Source organism: Trichosurus vulpecula, chromosome 1, assembly GCF_011100635.1.
Source record: "Trichosurus vulpecula isolate mTriVul1 chromosome 1, mTriVul1.pri, whole genome shotgun sequence".
Classification (NCBI taxonomy): Eukaryota; Metazoa; Chordata; class Mammalia; order Diprotodontia; family Phalangeridae; genus Trichosurus; species Trichosurus vulpecula.
In genome coordinates, this window is record NC_050573.1 from 51889089 (window position 1) to 51902191 (window position 13103).

General features: G+C 40.6%; 1 pseudogene; it reads left to right on the forward strand.

Annotated features, from left to right (window-relative positions):
* Window positions 1–315: 315 nt before the first annotated feature.
* LOC118856989 lies at window positions 316–12040 on the forward strand (annotated as a pseudogene).
* The last annotated feature ends 1063 nt before the right edge of the window (window positions 12041–13103 follow it).

Genomic DNA, 13103 nt, shown 5'->3' on the forward strand with positions numbered 1-13103 from the left:
GCTGAGAGCAATATGGTTGATTATGCTTCACTATTTTTGAAATTCTCAGCTTAATTCCTTGTAACAGGGATTCAAAGTTGTGGATTTCAGTTCAGTTCAGTTCAGGAGTTACCTGCTTAGTTTTGATGGCTGCCATAGCTGTAGGCGATACCTCACAAAGATACAGAGATCCAAAGGGAGGAAGTGCATCATTGGTCACAATACTCATTTTGCAGTCCCGTTCACCAATTAGGCAAGAGTTTTTGGCTGAAATATGGCTGGTAGATCTCTATCTTCCCTTATTAGAGGGAGTGAGCATATATGGAAGGATGGGACATGATTTCTGAAGTTCACACGGGTGGTGGTTGTCTCAGGTAAGGAGAAAGGGGCAGAATCAGGGCAGAATCAGGGCAGGTGGCCACATGTCCGGACCTACCCCAGTTTCCCATCAGAAGGTGGGTATCTTCCTTTATTCCCAAATATCCAATGAAGTTTTGGGAGGAGGTGCTTTGGGGAATGGGGTGTTGGGAGCAGGACCGTAGATCTGAGAAAGTTATATACTGGATCACTCAAGTCCCAAACCTACTACTAGCTGTTAGCATGGATGCCCTCTCAGTCCTTGCTGGTTGATGGATGCTCCTACACTGACTGCTGCTGACATCATGCTTGAGTTCTCCTTGAGGAAGCCATAGCCTAAGGGAGCTTCTTTTTCTTTGGAAGAAGAGAGAAATAGGAACGATGAGATGAGCCCAGAGGGCCAAAGAAGAATTTACATCTTCCGGAAGCATTTCCCCTCACCCTGGCCAGCCTGTTCCTGTGGCATTCTGGGCATGCAAGGTCTGAGCTGTGTGGCCTTCTTGCTCTCCCCTGGGAATAGAATTGGTGTATAGAGAAATATACATTCTTTCCAGCCCCTCATCTTTCCCCAATCCCCATTGAAGTCCTGATAAAGGACCTACATTGGGGAAACAAGATTCTGCCTGTTTCCGTGGGAGCCTGGACTCTACAAGGGACGAGGTAGTGTGACCACTCTCAGTCCTGACTTGTGGATCAAGATACCCTGGAGCTACCCAGTCCTATATATTCTGATGGTCATGGTAATTGATGTCTATCAGCCTCTGGGTCATTGTCCCCTGCGTTGGCCAATAAACATTAATTAAGTGCCTACTATGTGCCAAGCATTGTGCAAAGAGCTGGGGAAATAAATATGAAAAAGAAAGCTCCTGCCTTCAAGGAGCTTATAATCCAATGCAGGTAGGACAACACACAAAAGTAAATTGAAAGGGGGAGAGGCAAAGGGAAGGTACCCAGCTTGTGGGCATGATAGAGAAGTCTGGAAGAATGCAGTCAGCTGGGAAATGAAGAGACGGCCGGCCTAAGAGCCTTCCTTAATGAAAGTTTTCTTTCTTAACGTGTACAGTAGTTGACTTACTACCTTTCCCTGCCTCTGTAAGTTGGGCCACATACTAGGGGACTTTAACAGAGTCCTCATCTCCTATACAGGCACTCATGACAACAATTGCCTAGATTTCCAACAAAGGACTAAAAGACACATCTATACTCTGCATGAGTGGAGTAACTCTTCTGATAACCCCTCTTATACACACCATTCTGGGGAGGAATTATCTGAGCCTTAGATGGGACATGATGATGAAAGTCTAGAGCACTGTTAGGGTATTAAACTGGAAAAGCAAAGGAGACTAATGGAAAACCTCAAGGGATCCAAATTTAATGTCATACATGACCAGATATCACAGAATTCTCATTCCATGACTTGGGAATGCTTCTGTGCCCCTGGTCCCTCACGGAACCCTTTGGTTGTGTGGCTCAAGTGCTTCTTTCCTGAAGATTACAGAAAGCATGTCATAATTATTCTGCAAAGAATTTCAATTAGCTGGGTGCAATATATCAGTTGACCATTAGGTGGCACTCTATACAACCACCCATTCAAGTCTGGTAAATTACTCAGTGACTGCCTTATCTCACCTGCCCACCAGATGGTGATGTTTCCAAACACCTCTCCAGCATTACATGTATAAATCAATCTCAACAGCAGTGATGCAAAAGCACTTTTGATTAACCCTTTAATAGGTCACATTTGAGTTTGATTCTAGGGCATGAAGTGGTATATGGCTCAAGATATTGAAATATTAAATATCCTGTCTCTCTACCTCAGAGCTCCTACTCTATAGCAGGCTCCATTCTCTCAGAGCGCAGCTGAATGTTCTCATAGATTCTAAGATTTACAATAACAAGAGAAGCATTTATTAAGTGCTTACTATATACCAAGCACTGTGTAAACACGTACAAGCAGAGAAAAGGCAGTCCTTGCCCTTGAGGAGAGGAGAGGACAAAATAGGGGAGGGAAGGGAACAAACATTTTCTAAGCACCTACTATGTGTCAAGCACTGTGCTAAGCACTTTACAAATATTCTCTCATTTCATCCTCAAAACAACCCCTGAGAAGTAAGTGTTATTTATTATCCCTGTTTTACAGTTCAGGAAATTGAGGCAAACAAAAGCTAAGTGATTTACCCGGAGTCACACAGACAGTAAGCATCTGAGGCTGGATTTGAATTTAGGTCTTCCTGACTCCAGACTCAGGGTCCTACCTATTGTGCTACCTCGCTGCCTCCAGACTCATAAAAGGGAGCTGAAAAACAGAAGTGGGGGAGAGGGCTACATGGTTGAATGCTGCTGATATCTGGAGAATCAAGGGTGCATCCTAGAGCAGAATGGCATGGCTGGCTTGGACATTTTTCCTCAAAATGGGGGTTTGACAGTTTTCTCTAATTTGTTTATTTAGTGACTTTTTTGTCATATCATTATTGTGATTCCTGGTATGAGATTTTAGTCTTAATCTAATTTCTGCAAGACTCTTCTTATTTCCCTAGCAGTTTTTTCATGAGTCTTTGCCCCAGTAGTTGAGGTTTTGGGGTTCATCGAACACCATCCCACTATGTTCATTTGCTTCTGGGTTTTCACTTTCAAATCTGACCCACAGATCATCTTTTCTTCTTTTTCTTTTTAACCAAATAATTTTCATGATTATTACTTTGTAGTAAAGTTTGAGATCTTATACATCTATGCCTCTTTCCTTTACATTTTTTCATTATTTTCCTTTTTTAAATTATTTATTTAATATTTTTAGTTTTCAGCATTGATTGTATTTTTCTCCCCACACTATTTGTTGTTGGCTTTCTTAGTACATGTCAATTTGTTCTGTGTTCAGATATAGACTGGTCTTGAATGTAAGATTGGCTAGGGGGAAACTGGCAATATGTTGTTAAGCCAAGATAGAAGCAATTAGACAGAATCCAATATAAAATTCTGTGTTTGGATTTTCAAGCTCTTCCTACCAGAGGTGAAGCAAAGATGGTGGAATGATAGGAAGCAATATGGTGGGTCCTCCTCCAGAAACTCCTCCAATCAGATAGAGAAAATTCACCAGACCAAATCCTGATGGGGAAATGCAGAAAATGGCTTGAATCATTTGCCCAGTCCAGCTCAGCAAAGAACAAAAGACAGATAGGTATGCAAACACTTGTGATGGAAGCTGACTGGGAGCATGCTGCAAGGCATTCTAGCACTCAGAAAGAAGCTGTGCATCAAAGCAAGAGGAAATTTCAGAATTATATTGGGGCTTTGCCAGCCATATATCAAGGCACTGTGACCAGGAAAAGAGAACTGGCAGCTTTGTCATCCATTTTCCAGAACCTGGTTGCAAATCTTGCAAATCAAGGGTGAGAGTGGAAAGGCAAATTGTGTATGGGTGATGTTCTGGTTAGGGAGGACATGAGTGGCATACCAAAAAAAGAGCAAATTCAGAAGCCAGAAGGAGCAGTAGGGTGGCCTAGACCCAAGCTTAAAGAAGGGTGTCACTTCAAACATCTAGCCCCATCTGCAGAGGAATAATCAAGGCAGGAGTCTCAGACCAAAAGGGAGCCTAGAATTCTGCCACTCTGAACTAACAAAGCTTTTCAGCTAGCTAATAATGTCAGAGTCCAGCAGCAGTGTACACTTGCTCAGACACAAACCCAAGTCAGCAACATGCACAGTTCAGATCTATAAGCAAAGCCTCAGAAAAAAACACATTGTGATGAAGAAATTGAAAAAGGAATGAGAGCTATGGAAAAAAAGAATTGGAAATAGAATCAACTGCTTGGCACAAGCAGTACAAAACCTTGCTTGAGTACTAAACTTCCCCCAAATTAGAAAGGAACAAATAGAAGCCAATAATTCCATGAGAAAACAAGAAATTTTCAAACAAAGTCAAAAGGCTGGAAAAAAAGGAAATGTAAGGTATCTGATAGGAAAATAACAACTGACCTGGAAAACTCATCTGGGAGAGAAAATTTAAGAATCATTAGACTATGTGAATGCCATGACAAAAATTCAAAAAAACTTAGACCTCATATTTCAAGAAATCTTAAAATTGCTCACATCTCTTAGAACCAAGGGAAAAAAGAATCCATCAAGTCAATTTTTTGAAAATAAAAATTAAAAAATAACTACCAGGAACATCATAGCTAAAATCCACAGCTCCCAAGTCAAAAAAAAAACACTACAAGCTTCCAAAAGAAAAGAATTTAAATACTAAAGAACCACAGTGAGAGTCACATGTGATTTAGCAGCCAACATTATATAGTTGAGAAGAACCTGGAACATGATATTCCAGAAGGTAACAGATATGTGCTTATAGCCAAGAATAACTTACTCAGCAAAACCAATTATAATGCTTTAACATAGTAAAGGACTTCTAAGTATTTTTATGAAAAGATCAGAGTTGTGGAGAAACTTTGAAATTCAAACACAAGAATAAAGAAAAAAATGTGACTAAATAGGGATCAACTACTTATATTCAAATACAGGGAGATGACACATGTCCCCTTGTGAGACCTGTCATCAAGGTTCATAGAGGGAGTCAGAGGGCCTGGGAGTGGTTCTGTTTTGTCAATGGAATGAGAAAATGGAAATGGAAAGAGGAAAAGAGAGAGGAAGAAGACTGCATTGGGTTGGGGGAAGAGAAAGGAAAGCAAGATTAGGAACAATCATCTCATATTATCAGAGTACACAAGTAGATGACTATACAGTCAATGGGGAGGGGAAAGGGGACAGCTCACACTTGAACCTCACTCTCATCTGAACTGGTCCAGAAAAAAGAATATATACACACACTGCGGGGTATACAGAAATATATTTCACTCAACAAGGAAATGGGAGAGAAAAGAGAGAGAGGTGAGAGATGAATTAGAGGGAGGGTAGAATGAGGGAGGGATTAGTCCTAAGCAAAATAAACTGCAAGTACAAATAGATCTTCTGGAGATGACAAAGAATGGTACCAGTAAATTGAGGGCAGCTAGGTGCCTCAGTGCTGGGCCTGGAGTCAGGAAGACCTGAGTTCAAATGTGGCCCCAGATGCTTCCTAACTCTGTGACCCTGGGCAAGTCACTTCACCCTTTTTTTTGCAGAGGAGAAGGCCGGGCAATTGGGGTTAAATGACTTGCCCAAGGTCACACTAATAAGTATGTCAAGTGTCTGAGGCCGGATTTGAACTCAGGTCCTCTTGAATTCAGTGCTGGTGCTCTACTCACTGCACCACCTAGCTGCCCCAACCCTTTTTGCCTTAGCTTCCTCATCTGTAAAATGAGCTGGAGAAGGAAATGGCAAACTATTCTAGTATCTTTGCCAAGAAAATCCCAAATGGGGTCATGAAAAGTTGAACATGATTGAAATGACTGAACAACAAAAACAAACTGGTAAATTGAAGAATGGATGATGGTAAATAAATGTGAGGGAATATTATTGTGTTGAACTCTGATCAATGTGATGACCTACTAGAAGACTGAATACGAAACATACTGCACACCTCCTGAAAGAGAGGTAGGAGACTTAGAATGCAGAATGAAAAATGTTTGGATACGTTCAATGTGGAAATTTGTTTTTATTGAATGGACTTAGTTTTTAATGGACTTAATTTTTCTTGTGTTCTCAATTGGTGTGGGGGAAGGGTTGGAATGGGAGAGCTTGGCTGATTAAAACAAATAAAATATTTTCGTTTAGAAACAACTCAGGTAACACCAAACTTTCAACAGATTGGCTATTGACAAAAAAGAAAAATGATACATAGTAGAGAGGCTATAGGCAAATAGGCATTTTAATGCACTAGTGGTAGAACTGTGGCCTGATACACCCATTCTGGAAAGAAATCTGGAACTGTGCCCAATAGTTATTGAGTCAGGCATACACTTTAAACCAGTGATACTACTATTAGGTCTACACTCCAAAGAAATCAAAGAAACAGAAAAAGGACCTCTATGTACAAAAATAGTCATAGTAGTTCATTTTGCTATAGCAAAGAATTGAAAACTGAGAGGATGCCCACCCTATCTGCTGGAGAAGGGCTGAACAATTTCTGGTATATGGATGTGTCGGAATAGTATTGTGCTGTAAGAAATGGTTCAGGGGATGGCTTTAGAGAAACCTGGGAAAACTTGTATGAACTGATGCAAAGTGAGTGAGCAGAACCAGGAGAACAATTTATACAACAACAATATTATGAAGATAATCAACTTTGAAAGACTTAACAAGATTGATGGTGTACCCAACACACTTCCAAAGGACTCATGATAAAATATGCTATCCACCTCCAGATAGAGATATAATGGACTCAGTGCAGATTGAAGCATATATGCTTTTCTTTATTTTTTTCCCTTTTTAAGATTTGGCTGATACAGGAATTTGTTTTGAATGATTGTACCTATTTGCTATGGATTTTGTTTTTCTTGCCTTCTAAATTAGTGGGTAATGGGGAGGGGAAAGGAGAAAATCTAGAACTGAAAATAAAATTTAATTTTAAAAAAGACCATGATGAAGAAATGTTGACAATATTCAATTTTAATGTGAAAAAATCCTTTATAACCTGTCCCCTTCCTTCCTTTCCAGTCTTTTTATTCATTATTCCTTTCAAGGTCCTTTCTTGAACTAAACTGCCAAGCATTCAAACTCTACTACAGAGATCACACTCTGCATGGGCCACATTGTTGAAATATATGCTTGCCTAAAAGACTATTTTACAGAGAACTCGCACAAGGCAAGCACTCACATGGTGGTCAGAAAAAAATGATACAGGACACTCTCAAGGTCTCTCTTAAGAACTTAGGAATTGATTTCATTACATGGGAGACACTTTCACAAGATGACCCTGCATGGCGTGCCCTCATTAGAGAAGGTGCTGTGGTCTATGAGCAAAGCAGAATTGAAGTAGCGCAAAAGAAACATGAGATGTGCAAATTTAGAGAATCTACCTCAAGTGTTCACATGGACTATTTGTGCCCAACCTGTGGTAGAGTATTCCAAGCTTATATTGGTCTGATCAGCCCTAGTTGGACACACTTTAACTTGACTCTAACATAGTGATGTCATTTTGGTCCTCTTCAAGAATGAAGAACAATGCTTAGATTCAATCTGGCCTGCTGGCATTGGCAATGCAAATACTCAGATTCCTTAGTAGTCTGGCCAGTGTCTGGGTTCCTTGGGAGTCTACCCAATTCGGTGAATCTTTAATAAACTTTGTGTTTCTTTGGCTCAAAGAAGAATTGCATCAATTTCATTCAGGCAGGAACCGAAATGTTGCTCTTTTGGGGTCCTAGAACCCCTAAACCTCAATATTTTGTTTTCCTGGGACTAGGAAAACTGCTCATCTCAAGTTGTTCTCCAGCCAAGACTGGAAGGTATGATAACCTCCCCCTCTTCCTATCCCCTTCTCACCCTACAGTTGGAGTTGGAGTTGCTCTCCAAGCATGTTGGAGGTGCTTTTTGGGCCTGACACTCTCAGGGTTTTGGTCCAGTGGTTATGTTCAAGGCCATGGACCTGGGCACACCTTCCGAAGCATAGAGGATAAAGAATGATGCCCTATCTGGAAGCATATGCCCAATTCTCTCAGTTCTCTCAGTACTAGGGAATTGGGAAAACTTTAGGTACTTTTTTTGGTTTCTTGTTTGTTTCTCGAGGCTTTCTTCCAAATCCTACTTTGTGGAGGGAGTGACTTCCAGCCCCCAATCATATAATGGGTCAGTCCTTTTCAATTCCAAAGATTTGCCATGTTGGGTGGACTCTTAAGGAGCCTGAGCATTGGTTGGACTCTTGGGGAGTCTGGACATTTGTGTCACTAGTGCCAGCAGGCCAGATTGAATCTGAGCACCTTCATGGAGGAGGATAATTGATGACTGGGTCTCCTTCATATCATCATCCTGCCTGGATCTGAAAGTCACCCATCAGAATGTAAAGAATCTATATCTTGTCAATCAAGATGTCAGAAACGAGGCCAATGTTGTACAGCCTCTTGACTCCAAAGGAAACCAGAACATATATCAAATCATTCTAGGAATCTGTGATGATGTTCAGGAGATAGATTTCTCAGAAGACAAAAGACCTGTTTCCTACTTTGGCCATTCTTCTGGTTCTCCTAGTTCATCAGAGGGCAAGACTTGCTCAGGGCTTTCAAGAAACAGTCACTCAGATATGAAAACATTTGGTCTCAGTCAATCACATTTAGTGAAATTGAAAATACTTAATTATTTTCCCAAGTCCCAAAGGAAACATGACTTTCTCCTTAAGCAGCATCAAATAGAAGGCGATTCTTCAAGACCCAGCCAATTTCCTCTGATGAGTGATTTAGCTCCTGAGAACCAGCAAGAGACAGAAGAGGAGAATCATTATCTTAGTCCTCAAAGTGTTCTTGCCTAGCTGGACAATATAATTCCTTCCAATAAAGACAAAGAGTTTGCTGAATCCAAAGAGCCAGACCAGGCCTCCAAGCCAACAGATCATCTCCATATGTCAATGAAATCTTGTAACATACCTGCTAGAAACCCCTTGCAAGGGGGGTTGTGGAGCCAAGATGGTGGCTGGGAAACAGAGACTTATGTGAGCTCCCCACCAGGTGCCTCCAAAAACCTATAAAATGGCTCTGAACAAATTCTAGAACTGCAGAACCCACAAAATAGGAGAGGGAAGCAGGGATCCAGCCCAGGACAGCCTGGATGGTTGCTGAATGAGGTCTATCATGCAGGGAGCAGAGGAGAGCAGAGCTCAGCATGGGCGGTGGCAGGACCAACCAGACAGGAGTCTGGCGGAACAAGCACTGGCTCCCTGAGTCAGGGAGCTGTGGCAGTTACCAGACTTCTCAACCCACAAACACCAAAGACAACAGAGAAGGATAGTGGGAAAAGCTGTGAGAGACAGAGTGAAAAGAGTTTGCGGTTCAGCCACCGCCCCAGGGGTAGCAGAGGTGGTGCAGCTACAGAACTACAGCTGCAGTTACTTCCAGCCCCAGGCCCAGCTGGTGGGAGGAATTAAGTGTCGGATAAGAGCAGGAGTGCAGAACCTGCTTAAGATTTCTATCAGGTCCAGGTTGGCAGTTCTTGTGGAAGGAGGAGTGCTGGGGCGGCAAACCTGGCTGTATAGAAAGAGCTCTGAAATCAACGGCGCATCCCCTCAAGCTTGGAACAAAGTACTCTTTGCTCTACAAGCAATCATACCCCAACAAAAAACTCAAGGGTCAAGTGAGTTGGCTGGGAACATGTCCATGCAAGGAAAACCCACTCGGATTCAGATTCAGACTTTGGAATCTTTCTTTGGTGACAAAGAAGACCAAAACATACAGCAAGAAGAAGTCAACAAAGTCAAAGAGCCTACATCAAAAGCCTCCAAGAAAAACATGAACTGGTCTCAGGCCATGGAAGAACTCAAAAAGGATTTGTAAATGCAAGTTAGAGAAGTAGAGGAAAAATTGGGAAGAGAAATGAGAAGGATGCAAGAAAACCATGAAAAACAAGTCAATGACTTGCTAAAGGAGAACCAAAAAAATACTGAAGAAAACAACACCTTAAAAATAGACTAACTCCAATGGCAAAAGAGCTCCAAAAAGCCAATGAGGAGAAGAATGCCCTGAAAGGCAGAATTAACCAAATAGAAAAGGAGGTCCAACAGACTACTGAAGAAAATACTACCTTAAAAATTAGATTGGAGCAAGTGGAAGCTAGTGACTTTATGAGAAATCAAGATATTATAAAACAGAACCAAAGGAATGAAAAAATGGAAGACAATGTGAAATATTTCATTGGAAAAACCACTGACCTGGAAAATAGATCCAGGAGAGATAATTTAAAAATTATTGGACTACCTGAAAGCTATGATAAAAAAAGAGCCTAGGCATTATCTTTCAAGAAATTATCAAGGAGAACTGCCCTGATATTCTAGAGCCAGAGGGTAAAATAGAAATTGAAAGAATCCACTGATTGCCTCCTCAGAAAGATCCCAAAAAGAAAACTCCTAGGAATATTGTGGCCAAATTCCAGAGCTCCCAGGTCAAGGAGAAAATACTGCAAGCAGCCAGAAAAAATAATTTGAGTATTGTGGGAACACAATCAGAATAATCCAAGATCTAGCAGCTTCAACATTAAGAGATTGAAGGGCTTGGAATACAATATGCTGGAGGTCAATGGAGCTAGGATTAAAATCAAGAATCACTTACCCAGCAAAACTGAGTGTCATGCTCCAAGGCAAAATATGGATTTTCAATAAAATAGAGGACTTTCAAGCTTTCTCAGTGAAAAGACCAGAGCTGAATAGAAAATTTGACTTTCAAACACAACAATCAAGAGAAGCATGAATAGGTAAACAAGAAAGAGAAATCATAAGGGACTTACTAAAGTTGAACTGTTTTGTTTACATCCCTACATGGAAAGATGATGTGTATGATTCATGAGACCTCAGTATCATAGTAGCTGAAAGGAATATGCATATATATATATGTGTGTGTGTATGTGTGTGTGTATACATATGTGTGTCTATGTATGTATATATGTAGGTGTATATATATATATATATACACACACACATATATATATGGACAGAGGGCACAGGGTGAGCTGAATATGAAGGAATGATATCTAAAAAAATAAAATCAAATTAAGGGATAAGGGAGGAATATATTGAGAGAGGGAGAAAGGGAGAGATAGAATGGGGTAAATTATCTCGCATAAAAGTGGCAAGAAAAAGCAGTTCTCTAGGAAGGGAAGAGGGGGCAGGTGAGGAGGAATGAGTAAATCTTGCTCTCATCGGATTTGACCTGAGGAGGGAATACCATACACACTCAATTGGGTATCCTACCCCACAGGAAAGAAGGAGGAAGAAGATAAAAAAGGGGGGATGATAGAAGGGAGGGCAGATGGGGAGGAAATAATCAAAAACAAACACTTTCTAAAAGGGACAGGGTCAAGGGAGAAAATTCAATAAAGGGGGATAGGTTAGGAAGGAGCAAAACATAGTTAATCTTTCACAACATGAGTATTGTGGAAGTGTTTTACATAATGACACGCATGTGGCCTATGTTGAATTGCTTGCCTTCTTAGGGAGGGTGGGTGGGGAGGGAAGAGGGGAGAGAATTTGGAACTCAAAGTTTTAAAACAGACATTCAAAAACAAAAAACAACTTTTGCATGCAACTAGGAAATAAGATACACAGGCAGTGGGGCATAGAAATTTATCTTGTCCTACAAGAGAAGAAGGGAAAGGGGGATGGGAGGGGAGTGGGGGGACAGACGGGAAGGCTGACTGGGAAATGGGGCAACCAGAATATATGCCATCTTGGAGTGGGGGGGAGGGTAGAAACGGGAAGAAAATTCATAATTCAACTCTTGTGAAAATCAATGCTGAAAACTAAATATATTAAATAAATTAAATAAAGTTTGCAAAAAAAAAAAGAAACCCCTTGAAAGAAGAGGGTGTATTCCTTTCCAAGAAGGGCATCAACAAATACATGACACTCACAGAAGCTATAGGGTACATATATGTGTCTCAGTGGGAAGGTCCCCCACACTTGGGATGTATATTTCACCATGATGGTCGCTTATCCACTGTGAACGACCTTAAGCCTCATACCCTGGAAGATGTAGGCTTATTCCTGTAAAGGTCCTTAAGGATGGAGGCGAAACTGTTCATCTGCCAGATCCCTGATTCAGATAAATTCCACACTGTGGCCTGTGCCTGCTCTTGAAAAATGTCATTTTGATTAAGGTTGTGGAGGGGGGTGGGGAGGATAACCACCCCCACTACAGATAAGTGATGAAAGAATATGAACAGAATTATCAATAAGAATTTCAAATAAGATTGGAAGAGGAGAAGTGAATACTAACATATAAAAAGGATGTTTCAAGTCACTACTAATAACAGAAAACGTAAAACTGAAACAACCTTGCAGTTTTACCTCATACCCAGCAAACTGGAAAAATGACAGAAGATGGGAAGCGTCAATGATGGATGGGCTGTGGAAAAATAGGCACAACCATGTATTATTTGTAGAGCTGTTGATTGGTCCAATTATTCTGGAAAGCATTTTGGAATTGTCTGAAGTGACTAAAATAGCTGCTAGACATAGACAGTAAGATAATCAGGAACAAAAAGAAAGTCCCTATATATGCCTAAATTCGTAGCAACATTTTTGTATGTGGTAGCAAAAAACTGGAAATAGAGTAGATGTCCACTCATCAGAGAATGACTAAACAAATTTTTGTAAGTGAATGTCTGGAATATTACTATGCTATAAGAAACAATTAACACCATGAATACAAAAGAAGCATGGAGAAACTTATATGAACTGATTCAAAGTGAAGTAAGCAGCACGAAGAAACTATGTACACAGTGACTATAACATTGTAAATGGAAAGAGCAACCACAACCATAACAAAAAATGTAACCAATGCTCCCTTATTATGATAACACCTTCTTGGCTCCTTTGCTGAGTTGGAGGACCATAGAAATGGAATACTGAATATAACATCGATTTTTTCAATATGTTGGTTGTTTTCTTTAAAAGAAACTCATTATTATAAGGGATGGTTCTGTGGGAGGGAGCAAGGGGAAAGATATAGTGGGAAAAGTTCGGGATGCAAAAACCAAAGATATCAATAAATTTTTTTAAAAGAAAAAAAAGAATGAAGAACAACAACCAACCAACTCATTACTCCCTACCCTATACTCTGCAATCCAGTGACATTGGCTTCCTTGCTGTTTCTCGAACAAAATGCTCCATCTCCCAACTTCAGGCATTTTCACTGACT